Source organism: Lynx rufus, unplaced genomic scaffold, assembly GCF_022079265.1.
Source record: "Lynx rufus isolate CCGP_SWC_20201006 ecotype Redwood Valley unplaced genomic scaffold, mLynRuf1.p SCAF_21, whole genome shotgun sequence".
Taxonomy (NCBI): Eukaryota; Metazoa; Chordata; class Mammalia; order Carnivora; family Felidae; genus Lynx; species Lynx rufus.
The window spans coordinates 23,273,920-23,292,048 of record NW_025814836.1 but is presented as its reverse complement, the minus strand read 5'-3'; the positions used below and the strand labels follow the sequence as shown (position 1 = coordinate 23,292,048).

The window sequence follows — 18,129 nt, the reverse complement described above, 5'->3', positions numbered from 1 at the left end:
TACTTTTGAGAGGCAGAGAGACACAGAGAACGAGCAGGGGAAGGGCAGAGAGAGAGGGAGACACAGAATCTGAAGCAGGATCCAGGCTCTGAGCTGTCAGCACAGAGCCTGAAACGGGGCTTGAACCCACGAACCGTGAGATCATGACCTGAGCCGAAGTCAGACACTTAACCCACTGAGCCACCCAGGCACCCCTCCATTGGATAGTCTTTCCTGCTTTGTCAAAGATTAGTTGGCCATTCGTTTGTGGGTCCATTTCTGGGTTCTCTATTCTGTTCCGTTGATCTGAGTGTCTGTTTTTGTGCCATTACCATACTGTCTTGATGATTACAGCTTTGTAATACAGCTTGAAGTCTGGGATTGTGATGCCTCCTGCTTTGGTTTTCTTTTTCAAGATTACTTTGGCTATTCGGGGTCTTTTCCTGTTCCATACAAATTTTAGGATTGTTTGTTCTAGCTCTGTGAAGAATGCTGGTGTTGTTTTGATAGGTATTGCTTTAGGAGAATCTTTTCATGACGTCAGGGGAAATAATTATTTCTTTTTTATTTATTTTTACTTTCTAAATGTTTACTTATTTTGAGAGAGGGGAGGGGCAGAGAGAGACTCCCAAGCAGGCTCCGCTCTGTCAGAGCAGAGCCCAAGACGGGGCTGGAACTCACAATCCAGAGATCATGACCTGAGTCGAAATCAGGAGTCACACACTTAACTGACTGAGCCACCTGGGAAACCCCGATTTCTTTTTTAAATAAATTTTTTGTTCATTAACAACACGCATAAAGAAAAGTGCATGTCATAAGTGTGCGGCGTGATAAAATCTCACAAAATGAACCCAGCTTTGTACCCAGCACTCAGGCCGTGAAAATAGGACACAGCCAGCAACCTGGAAAGTCCCCTCATGCCTCTCGATAAGGAAGACTATCCTGGGTACAAAAAGTATCAGCCATAAAGGAAAATATTAAATGAGTCTGATAACATTTACATTCAAATCTTCAGTTCAACACAAAAACATACCACAACCAACACGATAAGATAGGCCCACAATCTGGGAGGAGATGTTTATAATACATACAACCGACAGGAGATTAGTTTCCAGGACATGTAAATGACTTCTGCAAATCAGAAAAGACAGACAACCAACCCAGCCGAAGAGTCAGCAAAAGTTGTGAGCAAACGCCTCACAGAAAAAAAAAAAAGTCCATAAGGCCAACCACAGGAGAAGAGATGCTGTTCCTTACTGATATCAGAGAAATGCAGATTACAACAATAGCAAGATATTCTGTCTCCCCCATCAGATTGGCAAAACTTAAAAGAAAACAAACAAGGGGCGCCTGGGTGGCTCAGTCGGTTAAGCGTCAGACTTGATTTCGGCTCAAGTCATGATCTCACGTTTTGTGAGGTCGAGCCCCATACATCGACTCCCTGCTTGGGATTCTCTCTCTCCCTCTCTCTCTGCCCTTTCCCTACCCATGCGATGCTGTCTCTCAAAATAAATAAATAAGGGGCTCCTGGGTGGCTCAGTTGGTTAAGCATCCCACTGCAGCTCAGGTCATGATCTCGTGGTTTGTGAGTTCGAGCCCCGCGTCAGGCTCTGTGCTGACAGCTCAGAGCCTGGAACCTGCTTCAGATTCTGTGTCTCCCTCTCTCTCTCTCTCTCTCTCTGCCCCTCCCCTGCTTGAACACACACATTCTCTCTCTCTCTCTCAAAAAAATAAACATTAAAATAAATAAATAAATAAATAAATAAACTTTAAAAAAAGCAAAAGAAACAAACAAAAAACTGCTGCTACCAAATGTGGACCCCAGCCTCAGACGTGGCTGGAGGAGGAGATCGGGAAGGCCCCCTCCTCTCTTAGCCCCGTGGTCACTACGCTCCTTTGCTACAAAGCATCCGGCAGCCCCCGTGGCTCCTGACCTCTGAGCCCAAGCTCGTAGGGGTCTCCCGTTCAAGGGAACAACTGTTAACTGGCCTCATAGAGTCTGTGGGCCAAGAATTGGGACAGGGCCCAGAGGGGAGAACTGTATCTGTCTGCCACACCTGGGGCCTCAGCTGGAAGACTTGAAAGCAGAGGCTGGAATCCTGAAAGCCCTTCACTCCTATGAGGTGATTGATCAGCAGAGACCTTGGCCTGGCATTGGCCAGAGCCTCCGAGAGGCCCTGCCAGGGACTTCCTGGCACCGTGGCAATGGGTTCAAAGGTCAGGAGAGACTTGGGGAGAGAGAGGCTGAATCCTTATTATCTTTACGACCTCGCTGTGGAGGCCACACACCATCGCTCCCGCCACAGTTTATTCATCAAGGCAGCCGCAAAGGCCTGCTCAGTTTCAAGGAGAAGAGGGACTGACTCCACTTCCCGTGGGCGAGGTTTCAGGCCATGTGGGACTGAAGAGATTTCTGTGGCCACTTTTAGATGGTAGACATAGGAAAACCCTAGTATTTAGAGCCAGGACTGAGTTGGGGCAGAATCACAGCACCCTGAAGGCCTCTCAGGGGAACCAGAGGCAGGGAGGCTGCGAGGAGGCTGCCGCACGAGGCCAGGCCTTTGTGAGGAGTGGCCGCCGGTTAAGAGGAGGGGACAGAACTGCAGGTGAGGCCACTGATCGCTTCAGCTCGGTCACCAGTGCCGCAAGTCACTGTCCTCCTTGGGGCTTACCTGTATTACCTACAACATGAATGAGATGAAAACATGAAGGCAGGAGGGCTCCCGTTCTGTTGTGGACTCTTTGAGAATCTGGTAGAAGGAATGGAATGCTCCCCTCGGGGGAAGAAAAGTGCACCCAGGCACAGGCATAAAGAGCTAGCCCAGGGGCGCCCGGGTGGCTCAGCCGTTGAAGCATCCGACTTCGGATGCACCTGAGTGTCTCAGTCGGTTGAGCGTGACTCTTGGTTTCAGCTCAGGTCGTGACCTCACGGTTTGTGGGTTCAAGGCCCGCGTCACACTCTGTACTGTTAGCGTGGAGCCTGCTTGGGATTCTCTCTCTCTTCCCCTCTCTTTGCCCCTCCCGTTAGTGCCCGCACACTCTCTCTCTCAAAAATAAGTAAATAAACATTTAAAAAAGAAAAAGAAAGAAAAGAAAATCTCTTCAGCTGAAGACCTCCCCTTGATCTCATTGCCCCTAGTGGGGTCACGTGAGCAGTCCACCATCAGGGAGGACGAAGACCGGAGGGTTAGCTCACAGGTTCTCAACCAAGGGCCAGAACTGCAGCTCAACAGGGTGTTTGGAAATGTGGGAGGGACGTTTCAGGTTGTCACAGTGGTCAGTCCTTTAGTGGAGGCGGGGTGGGGCACCGCAGCACATGGAACAATTATACCTGAAGAACGTTCCCCCGGAAAGGCCATGAGCATTTTCAATTCCGAAGCTCTTGTGGTGTCTAGAGTGGAAGCAATGGAACAGAAAGGGCTGGGAATGTGGGCCAGTCGGCCAGCCCAGGGGTGTCTGCGGCCACCCTCCCCTCACAGGCTGCTGCTAGGGGCACGGGTAAGTGCTCAGGCCGGCGCACATGCAGATGTTAGCATCTGGAGAGCGGGCCCGCGGCCAAGGCAGAGAGAGAACCAACTGTAGGACCAAGAGGTGATGTGTGCGGGGACACACGTCTCCGCTCATGCTCTCGTTTTCCTTGGAACTTCTTGCCTGGCCCTCAGGGGGCCGCCCAAAGCGTCACCACATCCTGCTGTGTCATGCCACATCCTCCGGTCAGTCCCCAAAGGGACCCTGACTCAGCAGCAGACACAGTGGGGCAGGTAAAAGGAAGTGGGGGAAATGTCACCGTTACCATGTCCTTCCGCCTGGCCCAGTTCCCGGCAGGCAGGGAGTCGCCACCCCCCTCCCCGGGGTGGCGGGGGAGCCCAAACTATGGCTCGGCCAGCGGGCCGGCTTGGTGGCTGCCAGGACCTCTGTCACCTTCGGGATCAGAGGGCTGGCTCTGATCCCTGAGCCAGAGGGAGGAGGTGTCTCCCCAGCCTGAGGGACGGAGAACCAGATCTCACCCTTTGGAGGAGTGGACCCGGCCCCACTCCTGCCTGAGGGTCCCCAGCCCCGGGCGGAGGGCGGGTGCATTGACAAAGTCTGCCCCCTGCTCAGAGCTGGGGCCTAAACAGCTGGGCCCCGTGGACACTGTTTATTTTTTTATTTTATTTTTTTTTTTAACATTTATTTATTTTTGAGACAGAGAGAGACAGAGCATGAGCAGGGGAGGGGCAGAGAGAGAGGGAGACACAGAATCTGAAGCAGGCTCCAGGCTCCAAGCCGTCAGCCCAGAGCCTGATGCAGGGCTCGAAGTCACGGACCGCGAGATCGTGACCTGAGCCGAAGTCGGACGCTCAACCGACTGAGCCACCCAGGCGCCCCTCCGTGGACACTGTTTAAAGGTAGCAGGTTTTGTTGTTGCTACCCTGATGGTAAAAGCAAATCGTGTTCACAGTTGAAAAGGAGGAAAGGCGCGGGGAAGAAAATAAAAATCCAGCCTCAAGCCCGTCACCCAGGACAACTGCCCTCAGCCTGTCGGTGTATTTCCTTCTAGTTCTTTTTCGGTGCATGTATATGAACTTCATTTATATGTACTATTTTATAACCAGTTCCTTTTTTTTTTTTTCTTTTAAAAATACAGTATGGGCCAGGGGCGCCCGGGTGGCTCCCGTCGGTTAAATGTTTGAGTTCAGCTCAGGTCATGATCACGCAGTTCATGGGTTGGAGCCCCCGCATTGGGCTCTGTGCTGACAGCTCAGAGCCTGGAGCCTGCTTCCAATTATGTGTCTCCCTCTCTCCCTGCCTGTCCCCTTTTGCACTCTGTCTCTCTCTGTCTCTCTCTCTCTCTCTCAAAAAATAAATAAACATTAAACAAAATTTTTTAAGAAAATAAAATTACAGCATGAGCCATATTGTTGTTTGAAAACACGATACAGACAAAAGGCACAGCCGGCTCGTCCTTCTCCCACTCAGTGCCACCAAAGTTCCCATCCCAGCATTGCCCATGTGACGTGGGTGGGCACAAAGGAGCTGAGGTCACTGAGGAAGGGCCCTTGGGAAGCCAGAGGTAAGGAGAGTCACAGGCCTCTCCTTGCCAGAACCTGCTTCCAAGCAGGAGACTCCCTGACCTACCTGCCCAGTCCCCAGCCAGCCGGCCACAGGGGGAGTTCCCTCCACGAATGTAAGGGGCCCTTTGTCTGCAGCTCTCGCCACAGACCGTGGGCACCAGGGGCAGCCGTCTGGGGACTTCTGGGCCGCTCTGCAAATCCAAGAGAAATCCATTTTCTCACCCTCCAAGGTTGGCCAAGGTATATCAGTTCCAGTGACTAGAGAGCCAGTTGTCAGGTGGCCTGTTTCCCACAGGACGGTGTGGGTCACAGGCTGGGCTCTCACAGCTGGACAAGTCCTCAGGTAATTCCAGCTGCCTTCTTTCAGAACCTGCCATGTGCGGGGCATTGTGCCAAGCATTTTATAGAATTAGTCCATCCCATTCTTGTGACATCTCGGCAGGGAGGTATCATTATCCCCATTTAATGGATGAAGAAACTGAGGCTCAGCAAAGTTAAGTCATAGGTCAGCTTCCTCATCGACGGATCAGGCATGTGAGGCCAAGAGAGCAGAGACGGCCTGCCCAGGATGGGCACCACCCTAAAGCAAGCCCTGTCCCCTGGACTGGGCCAGGCTGCCTCTGTCTGAGGGTCCTGGGCAGTTGGCCCCGGACACAGGCCAGGGACTAAGGTCCAAAAGGACACGTCCAGCCAGCAGCCATGTTCTGGGCACTGAACCTCCCCAACACCTGCCCACCGCAGCCCTGCTGACCCAGGGAGCCCAGAAAGTCCAAATTTTACAAGGCCAACCCAAGCACCCTGGGATTTCACATTCTGCACTTGGTGGCAGATAGACCCGGAATGCTTTCTTCCACCGGGCACGGGGACACGAGGACATACACCAACTGTCCGCACCAACTGTCCCGTCACAGGTGACAGCTTCTGGGTGAGCAGGGGGAAGACCAGCGCTCCGGACCCACTTCTCCCCACCAGCGTCCAGCGTGACCTTGGCCGGGTCTCACTCCCTCTCTGAGCCTCGGTTTCCTCATCTGAGGCATCCTAACCCCGTGATTGTCACAGGGCAGGCGAGGTGAAGACAGTTCTTCGGCTCCTCCCTCAGGGACGACCCTTCCGCCAGCGGAGAGCCGCTGCGTTTTCATTCCGCGTGCGGGCTCCGGTGGGTTAGCGGTGACCGGAACACGGTAGAGAGAAGGATCCCACGGCCTTGTGGCGACGGATTAGCTGGGTCTGCCACGAGCGAGGACACAGACGCAGGGGGCGGGTGTGCTGTGTGTTTGCCGTACCTGTGATCCCCCAAGTGTCCCAAGTGAACCCTCAAGGAGTTCCCCGAACGCGCCCCACGGGTGACGTGCCCCAGTAACCCCATTTCTGTGCAGATGGACTCCTTGGAGAGATTACGCAGCTCTTGAGAGGGGATTTTGCCTTGGTGCTTGTTTCTCGTAGCCACTTCCTGTCCCAGATAACTGGTTCTCCAGTACCTGCACCGGGGTGTATCCGTGAAGTCACGCTCCCTTTGATCTCTTCGATGCTGGGGACTCCTGTCATGGAGAACAGGGCTTTCGGGTCGCCTCCTTTCCTGGCAGTGCCCCTGCTTCTAAATGCCCCCATTACCACTTCAGCTCAGGTCACGATCTCGCGGTCCGTGAGTTCGAGCCCCACGTCGGGCTCTGTGCTGACAGCTCAGAGCCTGGAGCCTGTTTCAGATTCCGTGTCTCCCTCTCTCTCTGCCCCTCCCCCGTTCATGCTCTGTCTCTCTCTGTCTCAAAAATAAATAAACGTTAAAAAAAAATAAATAAATGCCCCCATTACCGAATCTCGCCGTCCCCCCATGACCCGTTCAGGGCCGACACGCAAATTTGGGCCTGGTTTCTGTGGCTCACGTGGTCTCTCCAGTGCCGGAGCTCCAGACATCATGGCTGGTGGCTGGGACGTGGCTGGTGACGGGGCGATGGCCTGACCTATCTCAAATCAGTCCAGCCGGTGAGCGTCTGGACCGGCTTCCGTCCACCTTTGTCACCGTTTGCAGGTCTCTGCCTCCTGATAGGTGACTCCGCTCCACCCTGTTTCCCAAGCCTTCTGGGTCAGAGGGCTCCCCACCCGGTGCTGGGCACCAAAGGGAAAGTCCTGTGCTGGTCAGTGGCTCTAAATTGCAGAGGACGCCTCTGAGCGGCGGAGAGCATTTTGCAGAGCGTAGGAATCTCACCTCCCCGCAGCGCGCACCGTCCCGCAACTCGTCCGGGAACGGGTGCTTAGTTTGCACTGAGATGCCTCCAGAGATGGGGAGCTCATTGGAAAGGATTGGAAATTCTAAAGCATCTTCTCTTTCTTCTTTGTGCCTTTATGTAGATTCAGGTTTTCTACCACGATGAATGAAACCATTCATTCACCAAATATTAATATTTTATTTATTTTTGAGAGAGAGAGAGAGAGAGAGAGAGAGACAGTGGGGGAGGGGCAGAGAGAGAGAGAAAGAGAGGGAGACACAGAATCTGAAGCAGGCTCCAGGCTCTTGAGCTGTCAGCACAGAGCCCGATGTGGGGCTCGAACCCACTAGCGGTGAGATCATGACCTGAGCCGAAGTCAGACGCTCAACCGACTGAGCCACCCAGGCGCCCGTCATTCACCAAGTATTTATGGAGGGCCTACTGTGTGCCAGGCACTGTTGTAGCCCCTGGGGATAAGCAGTGAACAAAACAGACAAAGCCCCCGCCCACATAGAGCTGACAATCTAGTGAGGGAAGAAAGGCAATACATCAACCCGTAAGGAGAATATAGAGTATGTCCAGTGGTGAAAAGTGCATTGGAGAAAAATGAAGCAAGGAGAGGGGGATGGGAGCACGCATTTGCATGTCAACATACTGTAGGCAGTGAAGGCAATGGTCAAGCAAAGTCCTGAGAGAGATGCGCATTGTGCAAGAGAAGTCCAGCTGGAATGGCCAGTGCAAAGGCCCTGGGGTGGGAGTGCTGTTGGAGGGACCGAGAAGTAGCAGGGAGGCCAGTGCCCTGAAGCCAAACGAGCCAGGTGGAGAACTGGGAGATGGGACCTCGGGAAGGCACAGGGATGTCTTTGGTGACGCAAGAAGCCAACTTTTTTAAATAGGAAAGGGTTGGTGGGGTTCTAATAGAAGCTCAAACCCAGATGAAAAGAATGCCCTGATCCAATCCCGGCGAGCCAAGTGAAGACCACACTGGGAGCCGCACGATGGGACCAGCATGTCTGGAAGTCACATGGTGCCTGGCCCATCATCACCTGGGGCCGAAGAGATGGGGCAACTTGGTTTTACAAGCAATTGTATTGATGTAGGGAAAATGGAAAGCAAATGACTATGTGATTTGGTAAGAGGCTTCACAGAAAGGGCTGGGCTTCGATGGGCCCAGCTGGGGGGAGGGAGAAAGTATCAGTGTTCTCAGGCCTGGGTCTGAGGAAGGGGGCACAGGTGGGCGTGGAATGGTACCCCCCGCCCACCCCCACCCCCCCCAAGCTGGCTGCCTCGGGCCTGTGAGTGCCTCTCAAGGAAGAGTTTTTGGCAGAGGGTGGGAGTGTCCAGACACGGAGAGGACCCAGGCATTCGTTACGTGAACCTCAGAGTGAGTCAGCCCCAGCAGCCTGACTGTCCTGATCCTTGGGAACCGAATCCCCAGCCTGGGACAGCCGTTGAGGGGGACTCCAGTGGCTCATCGTCTTCATCAGCAAGCTGTTCGTGCCTGTCGCCAGCAAGCCGTGAAGCTCAGACCTGCTCCGTGACCTGGTACCTAAGCGTGGGGTGGGGGGGGGAGGCTTCGGGACAGGGAGAGAACAAACACGCAGCGGCAGGAGGCGGGGGGGGTGGTTGGGAGGTGAGGCAAGTCAGGGCAAGAGGAGGGGGAAGCGGAAGGCCACCAGGAGGTGACAGCCACAGAGTCTGCGTCTTATCTTGGGCACTGCCTGGGCCCTGCCCGGCCCCAGCCCAGCAGAGCCGGCCGGGGACTCTAAGGCACATTTAGAACTCTCAATCCATTCCTTCGCCAGGACCTGACAAAGTGTCATTGTTACAGTCACGGACATAGATCGTTTTCTTCCAAATGGTATTTTTGGCATCTGTGTGTGTGTTCATTCGCTCTGATACCGAGAGAGGGGAGGCAGGGTCACATAACAGGCTCGGTGCGCAGAACTTCAGGGGGATGGTCCCTTGGGAGTCTAGGTCCCATCAGGGACTGTGACCCCCACATTCCCCTTTTGCCCTCTGCTCCAGACCCCTGTATATCCTGCTTCACCCAGCCCAGCAGGGCCTGGCCAAGGTGAGCAATTATGCCCAGGATCTGATGGCAAAGAGCTTAGGAAGCCCCCTGCACCAGCCACCAGCCCTTAGAGTGGTCACTGGGGTCAGCCTGACACGGGTTCAAACTTCTGACTCCACGCTTCCTGTACACGTGACCTGGAGCAAGTGATTTAATCCCTCCAAGGCCGAATGTTCTCATCTGTAAAATGGGTAGTGCCTTCTTGATGGGGTTTTTGGAGGGTTACGTAAGACTTTGTCCAGCGTGTAGCACAGGGCCAGCACACAGCAAGTACTCAGTACACGTTGGCCATTATGATTATTTTCATCATCATTACTGTCGGCCTGACCACCTTACAATCTCCTTTTGACACGGGATTTCACTGCCCGAGTTTGCATTTGTGTTTATGATTGTATTGGCATCCAGCAGTCCTTTTTAATTGCTGCTGGCTAACAAGAAAAGAACAGAGGCGGATTTAATGCGTCAATGATGCGTTGAAGCCAAGTGAGGGCCAAATGATGTAAGAGCCCGCTGTGTAAACAGAACCACTGCAGTAATTCAAATAGAGAAAAGTAGTGGGAGAACTGAGTCACGCCCAGCACAAGGCGGCGTCCCGTAGGCATGTCACAGCCACGAGGAGGCCCGCTCTCATTGGTCCGTCCCACGTCCCTGCAAGCGGCCATTGGTTTCGGCCCAACGACATCATCCTTCCCTTTAGACTGATGTTCATTCTGAACTGTATTGGGTTTGTAGACTTGTTTATGTTTATCATGTGAATTTCTCCAGAGCGTATATCGCTAGATAGAAAACAAATTGTTATATGCTACCTTTTGATTAAAAAAAAAAAAAAGAGTACAAGCATACATATGGAGAGAGCAATAAATGTGTATGTATTTTTTTTTTTTTCAGGAAGAAAACACTGGAAGGATAAATCGGGTCTAGTCAAAATTGGTACTCGGGTGTGGAGGGGGACTACACAGTAGGGGCAGAGGTAGGGTTGCTTTATGTGTATTTTTCTATACAGTCTTGACCTTTGAATCATTTCGGATTGATGGTTGCATAAGAACTGGGAAAAGGGGGGGGTGCCTGGGTGGCTCAGTCGGTTAAGCGCTGGACTTTGGCTCACATCAGGACCTCACAGCTCGTGGGTTCGAGCCCCATGTCAGGCTCTGTGCGGATGGCTCGGAACCTGGAGCCTGCCTGGGATTCTGTGTCTCACTCTCCCTCTGCCCCTCCCTCACTTATTCTCTCTCTCTCTCTCTCTCTCTCCCCACTTCCCCCACCCCAAAAAAAGAACTGGAAAAAGGAATGTGTACCTAATATAACAAAAATAATTTATCTCAGTCACCACTGGGGAGGCTGCAGGAGGGTCTGTTCCAGGAAGGCAATGTGCAAGGGCTCAGATCGGAGGCGCGATGTCGGTGATAAAGATCCCCGTTGCTTCCCAAGAGAACGATCTTCCTAGAATCCTATCTGGAAGTATTTCTTCTCTCTCAATGACTCGCAGGTCAGGAAGATCAGCCCCGGCAGGACTCTGATGAGAAAGCCTAGAAAGCACGATGCTGCGGCCGGTGCGGGGACATGGTCTCTGAGGGGCAGCTAGCGGTCTGGCCCCCATGTGGCCAGATTGCCAGGTGCCCCCTGGAGAGCAGTGCCCGCTAGTGTGCCTGAAACGGCCTCTACAGCCCCCAGCCCCCCCAGCAGGCATCAGGGTGTGGAGTGGCACCTGCCAGCAAGGCCTGCCGGCCTCCCTCAGCTGGTCCATTCGCCCCAGTGGGCTGCCCACATATTCTGCGGTCCAGAAGCACTGCCTCACTATCCGCTGATCTCTGGCCTTGGAGGCAAGAGGTCAAAGGAGTAGGTGGCTTGTAAAATGGGTACAAGGCACCTTGTGAGCCACCTGGGGACCAGACCACACCAAAGGCTGCTTTGAGCACAGACAGCAGTGTGAGGAGGCTAGCAGCTCTCCTGGCTAGGGGAGGAAAAGGTCATCTGTCAGCTCCCAAAGAAGAGCTGGGGTGAGGGCAGAGATTTCATCCCCAAAAGCCTGGTTTGAGGCCCATGTGGAAGCATCAGGAAAGCATTCCTGGGGCGCCTGGTGGCTCAGGCGGTTTAGCATCCGACTTCGGCTCAGGTCATGATCTCATGGTTTGTGAGTTCGAGCCCCGCGTCGGGCTCTGTGCTGACAGCTCAGAGCCTGGAGCCTGTTTCAGATTCTGTGTCTCCCTCTCTCTCTGCCCTTCCCCCACTCGCGCTCTGTCCCTCTCTGTCTCAAAAATAAATAAACATTGGAAAAGCATTCCTGCCTCGGAAGGAAAAAGGAGGCCACTTAATCCCAGCAGCCAGTGCATCTGGCCAGATGCTGTGCAGAGCACTCTGCAGGCGTCACCTGATGAGCTGGGTAGATTTTTGTCCCATTTCACAGATGAGGACACTGGGGACCCAGAAGGTTGCGTAATTTGCCCGGGGGGCGTTCAGAGCAGGATTTGGACTGGTAATCAGCACACTTGGAAGGTCTCCTGCAATGTTTGTGTGTAGGGGGGAGGGCAGCTCAGTAGCGGTACACACATTCCAGAAAGAGCCACAGGTACTACGGGCAGGATACAGGCAAACGGGCCTCGTCCAAGAAAGAGTCAAATGTGAATCACAGCTGAGCAGCCCGCACCACCACGCTCGAGGGAACCAGCGTCTGATTCAGCCATGGTTCACCCTCTTCTAGAGGCAGATAGCTGAGTGGTTTAAGTGTGGGGGCTTTCCGTTACGGGTCCCCAGGTTCAAATCCTGGGTCTCCCTCTTTTTCACTGTGACTCCCAGAAAGCTGTCTAGGCCTGTTTCCTAACCTGTAAAATGGGGATAATAATAGCCTGCCTCAGGGTCGTTCTGAGAAGTAAATGAAGCAATTAGCATAAAGCACTTAGAGAATCAGCAAATGAGTGCTCTGTAACTTTCCAGTGTTAACCCAAAGAAACTTTTCTCTTTTTTCATAATTTTGTAAAAATATCTTTTTTTTAAAAAAAATGTTTATTTTTGAGACAGAGACAAAGCATGAGCAGGGGAGGGGCAGAGAGAGAGGGAGACACAGAATCTGAAGCAGGCTCCAGGCTCCGAGCTTTCAGCACAGAGCCCGACGCGGGGCTTGAACACAGGAACTGCGAGATCATGACCTGAGCCGATGTCAGACCCGTAACCAACTGAGCCACCCAGGCGCCCTTTCCCAAAGAAACTCTTGTTGCCAAGTCACCTGCTAGGATGCCCACGTAGGTATGGTTTAGGAAGCGGTACCTGAACCCACCCAAGTAGGTGGGCAGTGGGACCCCAGGCCTAACAACCCTGGCCAACCTGCCTAAGTGCTGGTTTCTCAAGGTGATGAGTGACAGACACCCCGCCTTTCCCAGGCTTGCACCGGAGCCCACAAACCCGCTTACTGAGTTACGAGAGTCGCTCAAATTCCCCAAGGCAGTCCCCGACCTCACAGGTAACGTGGGAGGGTCACGGACAGTGCCTCCTGGGCTGGGCTGTTGTGGGGCTCCCCCTCTGAACCCCTATGTGGCTTCTCTCCCCACCATAGAGAACCTTTCAAAAGGGTAAATTAGCAAAATTCTCCAAAATCTGTCCCGTGCTCTGAGAATTCAATTCAATACCCTGACTAGCCCACCACCGGGCTCCATGACCCAGCCTGGCCTCCCCTCCCTTCTCATCTCTTCTACTCTTACTGCTCCCACTGCACCAAGAAGTGTCTGCTTTCCAAGCGCACGAGCTCATGTCCAGGCCTGTCACCTCCTGGTTTCCTTGGCCTGGGACGCCCTCTCTCCAGATCTCTACATCACTGTGTCTTTCTTGAGCCTCGACTCAAATATCACCTCCTCCAAGAAGCCTTCCCTGACTACCCCAGGGACAGCAGACCAGCCCCTCCCCCAGGCACTACCGCATTACCCTTTTCATTACTTGTGTTCCAGAGTTTATGCTGCTCTGAACTTCTCTTGTAAGTGCTTACTTACCTGCTGTCTGCCTCCCTCACCACAACTGGAGCCCTGGAGGAGGTCCTGCATCCAGCACGTCCACAGTCACCATCTGAGGGATAACTGAATGAAACGCCTGGTGCACAATCAACCCTCCACACACAGGTCTTTACAGTCCCAAGAAGTTATCCCCACCCCAAGCCCTCTCCTCGCTCCCTGGCCTCTCTCACAGCCTCTTGAGAACCTTGCTTGGAGGTCTCCGTCAGCTAAAAAGTCTCTCAAACTGTCAGCCAGAGGCCCCTCATTGTTTGCTCCCCACGGCTCTCCCTCCCGGGCATCTCCAGCACCTTACCCGGCCAAATGCATCCCCTCGGGCATGAGCCCTGGTGCCTTTCATGTGCAGCCGCCCCCATAACAGCTCTCGGCTCCCCCGGGTGTACCGTGTGCCCCAGGGAGGGATAGCACCCACCCCTCCTGCAGGTATTAACTGACTTTTTCTGGAGCCAGTGTTTGCTTTAGGGATTAAAGTTAGTGGAGGAGCCTCATCTGCTGCCTTCCTGGCAGCCAGCGCTAAGTTTGTTATTTTATTTCCCAAGCCCCTGATAATACGGTTCCAGACATGTTGGTTTGAGAGCATCGTCCAACGGAAAAACCAGTGCCTCCTCTGAGCCAGGGGACAAGCTCTAGCTGACTTCACGCCGGCTCTCCCTCCTTCCTTAGGCCAACCTTGAGGCCCGCGATTGTTTTCTCCTTTTTCTCTGTTTTCTTCTCAAGAGCTGCATTGTGCTCTTAAGTACCCCCCAGTTTATCTGGTACAGTCAAGGAACGGGCTACTGCACAGTAGTCAGTTTTCCAAAATAAGGCCTTTCAAGCCCTGAAACTTTAAACAATGAAATACATTTTAGAAGCAGATTAATTGACATATGATTGGCACACGATAAACTGCACGTATTTAAAGTGTACAACTTGATCCATTTTGACGTCTGGGTACACCCATGAAACCATCAACGCGATCAAGGTAGTGAACAGATCTGTCCATCACTCCCAAACTCCCTCTCGCCCCTCCCTGCCCCTCTTCCCCAAGCAGCTACCGATCTGCTTTCTAAACACACATTGAACGCAAAGCTGTCTCCCCCACCCCACTTCCCCACCTTAGCAAACAGTGCGATCGACATTGTTGCTTTCCCTGCTTGGCGTTATCACTGACGTTCCTGAAAGCGACGGTGCAGAAATACCCGGGACTGCTCGTCCTGAGCACGAAACGACCCCATTGATGCATTCCACGCCGGACGGTTCGGGGTTTGGCAGTTTTCTCCCTTGCTGCCTGCTGTCTCGGGGTGTAATACCCACGGACAAGTCCCGCTGCTTTGCCCCTGGAACACCAGCCGGCTCCCATCCCAGCTCGTTCCTAGCTCTGGATAGGTGGCTCTCTGCTGGGGGGTGACTCTGCCCCTCAGGTGACCTTGGGCCAGGTCTGGGGATGCTTTTTGGGTTGTCATGATGGGGTGGTGGTGCTCCTGGCACCTAGTGTTTAGAGACCAGGGATATTGCCAAACATCCTACAATACACAGGACAGTCCCTGCAAAAAAAGGAACGATCCGGTGGCCCCAGGTGGAAATAGTGCTGCGGTTGACAAACCCGATTCTGGATGACAAACTAATTGGAAAATTCAACAAGTCATGAAAATTGTTTGTTGGTGTTTTTTTTTTTTTTCAAATTTTTATTTAAAAAAATTTTTTTTAACTTTTTAAAAAAATGTTTATTCATTTTTGAGAGAGGTGGGGAGGGGCAGAGAGAGAGGGAAACACAGAATCTGAAGCAGGCTCCAGGCTCTGAGCTGTCAGCACCGAGCCCAACTTGGGGCTCGAACTCATGAACTGTGAGATTACACCCTGAACCGAAGTTGGACAATTAACGGAGCCACCCCAACAAAAACAAACTTTTTTGTTTTTTCAAGAGAGTGCATGGGGGAGAGGGGCAGAGGGAGAGAGAGAGAGAGAGAGAGAGAGAGAGAGGAGAGAGAATCACAAGCAGGCTCAGCACCGAGCCTGACTCGGGGGTTTGATCCCATGATCCTGGGATCACGACCCGAGCCAAAATCAAAAAGTCGGATGCCCAACCAACTGAGCCACCTAGGCTCCCTCAGACATTTATTTAATTTCTAGTTAGTTAATTGATTGTTTTATTTTTCTGGACCAAGAGGGAGAAGGAAGGGCAGGGATTGGTGGCAACTGCAAAGCCACGGTTGGGGGGCAGGATGTAGATTCTTCAAGATGCTGGTGCCCTCAGGCACCTCCTTCTAACCCTCGCAGATGTCACTGGCTTCCTGAGGACAAGCTCTAAGGGACTCAGGTGCAAGGCACCAGGGCCCTGCATTCAGCAGGTGCTCAATGAATGTCTGCCAGACTAGACTGCATCCAAAGCACATAGTGGGTGCCCAATTGTGGGTAGCATCGGCTGGGCACTGAAGACAAGGAAGAAGACACAAAGTAGGCAAAGGGAAGCTATCAAACCGGTAAGTGACTTCGGGACGTGGCAGAGCCACACAGGCAAAGGTAAGCGCAGACCCACCCCAATAACTGGGAAAATGAGAAGGGCCGGCCATGCTGTGATCCTGTCCCAGCGTGACCAGATATGTCACCAACAAATCGTTTCCAGCTCCTCCCCCCACCCACAGACACCCTGTTTGTCATATAAAGGAGGTTTTCCCAAAGTGGTTTAGCCAGAACCGGATAGGCCCTGCCCTGTGACCAGATAGGAGGAGCCTGGCTGTTGCCCCGGCAGCATTCGAGATGGACCCCAGGTGTTCTGGCGCTAGATGGTGAAGTATGGCCATGCTTTATTCAATTTTGCATGACTTAAAGGTTTAATTATTTCATTATAAGAAGTTACTGTAGACATTTCTGAAAAACGCAGGTAAGCAGAAAGGAAGAAAACAGAAAGCTCTCAAATCCCGCCCTTTCAGAGAAAATACCAATTAAATTTTGTCGTGTGCCCTTCCGTGTATTCTAAGAATGCGGTGTGGACATCTTGATTAAAACCAGGTGTGGGTGCTGCTGTCGAAGGCTTTGAGGTGCCTGAGAGTGGGGAGGAGGTTTTGAGAGGGGGGGGGACCCCCAGAGCATTCCAAGGGGACATGGGCGAGCCTGGGTGGGTGCAGCCGCAGGACTGAGGTTGCCCTCCAGGAGCCTGGCAGATTAGCCCCAGTTCAAAGGTGAAGAGAGGCCCGGCTGCCTGCCCCCCCCCCAAAGGTGCGAACCCCTTCACAAGCCCCTTCCTCGCTCAGGCCTTACCCATCAGGCCCTGTTCCCCCGCCCACCCCCTCCCCCACCCCTCCCAGGCCTTCCTGCTCCGGACTGCCGTCACACGGTGCTACCAGGTGTATAAACTGATAAACTGTGACCCAGAGGCCCTTGGGCTCTTAAGGCCCTAAGGGGGACTTGGGCTTCAAGGCGCAGTTTAGCTCCCTCAGGCCTCGAGGCCTCAGATAAATGGTTGGGTGTGATAAAGAGAACAATACTTGCCCCAGAAACTTGTTTCGGGGAGATAAAGGGAGAAGTGGGCTAACAGTCACCAGCTGTGACAAGCTGGGATTCTCTCCCAGAGGGCTCTCACTCAAGGAGAGTGGCTTCTTTTTAGCGAGAGGACAGTTGTACGTGAAACTCCCAAATGCGAGGGGGACTAAGGTAAAGATGCTGGGGGCGAAGTAAGAACAGGTGCTCACTGGCTCAGTCCTCCCTCCGCCCCCAAGTGATGCACCTCTGAGCAATACCTCAAGGCCCAGGCAGGGTAGGAGAGGCGGCTCTGCAGCCATCTGGGTCTGGGGCCAGCCCCTCCTCCCCCCCCACCCCCCTGCTGCTCCCCTGGGGCCAGCCTCCAGGATGGGTGGGGCACCCAGAGGCTGCCGGCGTTGCTTGGTTTCTGGCTTGACCTTTCTTCTAGGCAGGAGGACAAGTGGGAAAAGGGCACCACACTGGGGGACCTCAGAGGCTCCAGGCTACCCGGGGCCAGCCCTGTCCCTGTTTCCCCTCAACAGGGTTCTCTTGCTCACAGACTGAGGAAGAATCATGACTCACTTCCTGCCTCAGTCTGACTGCACAAGTATTGTTCTCCCAAACGTGGCTGGTGCTGGTGGGGCTACCCCAGGGTGGCCCGGATCAATCTCAGCTTTTGGGGAGGGAAGTTCCCACTCCGAGAGGGAGCCAGCCAGACAGCTCCCGGCCCCGACTTCCGGGACCTCACGTTCTAACCCGAGTGTCCGGTTTGGGCAGCGTTTGCTAGGGTAGCCGAGTGGCGCCTTCGCGCGTGAATTGAATATCATCTCCATCCTACGGAGGTCGAGGAGCAGTCTCTGCCCATCCCTCCCTGCTCCCTGTGAGATTACCCGGTAGCACAGTACATCCATCCCAGTAAATGGAGGCTCTGAGAATTAAGGAACTCGTCTAAGGTGGCGTGGCATAAAATGACTGCTGTGGGGGGGGGGTGGCGTGGCGGGGCGCCTGGGTGGCTCAGTTGGCCCAGCTTCTGACTTCGGCTCCGGTCATGATCTCACGGTTTATGGGTTCGAGCCCCACATCGGGCTCTGTGCTCTGAGCGAGGAGCGTGCTTTGGATTCTCTGTCCCCTCGCTCTCTGCCCCTCCCCCACCTGCACTTTCTCTGTCTCTCAAAATAAATAAATAAAAACTTAAAAAAAAAAAATAGTGCCTCAGGGATCTGGACCCAGGCTGACATGCCACGTAGTTACCTTAGGGATATTACTTGACCTCTCTGGGCCTCAGTTTCCTCTTCTGTAAAACGTAGACAGCGCTACATAAAAGGTGCCAAAGGAAGATGTATTGTACCCACCTGGTGGGGTTGGTGGTGAGGAAGAAATAAGTT

The 18,129-nt window shown here is 53.4% G+C and overlaps 1 long non-coding RNA gene across 1 annotated transcript; it reads left to right on the top strand.

The window, feature by feature from the left end:
- Positions 1–8,447: 8,447 nt before the first annotated feature.
- Positions 8,448–16,248, top strand: LOC124517368 (uncharacterized). The gene is made up of 5 exons (XR_006963430.1): positions 8,448–8,782; positions 10,200–10,281; positions 12,686–12,765; positions 13,247–13,414; positions 15,540–16,248. It is a non-coding gene; the product is annotated as an uncharacterized LOC124517368 (long non-coding RNA).
- Positions 16,249–18,129: the final 1,881 nt, after the last annotated feature.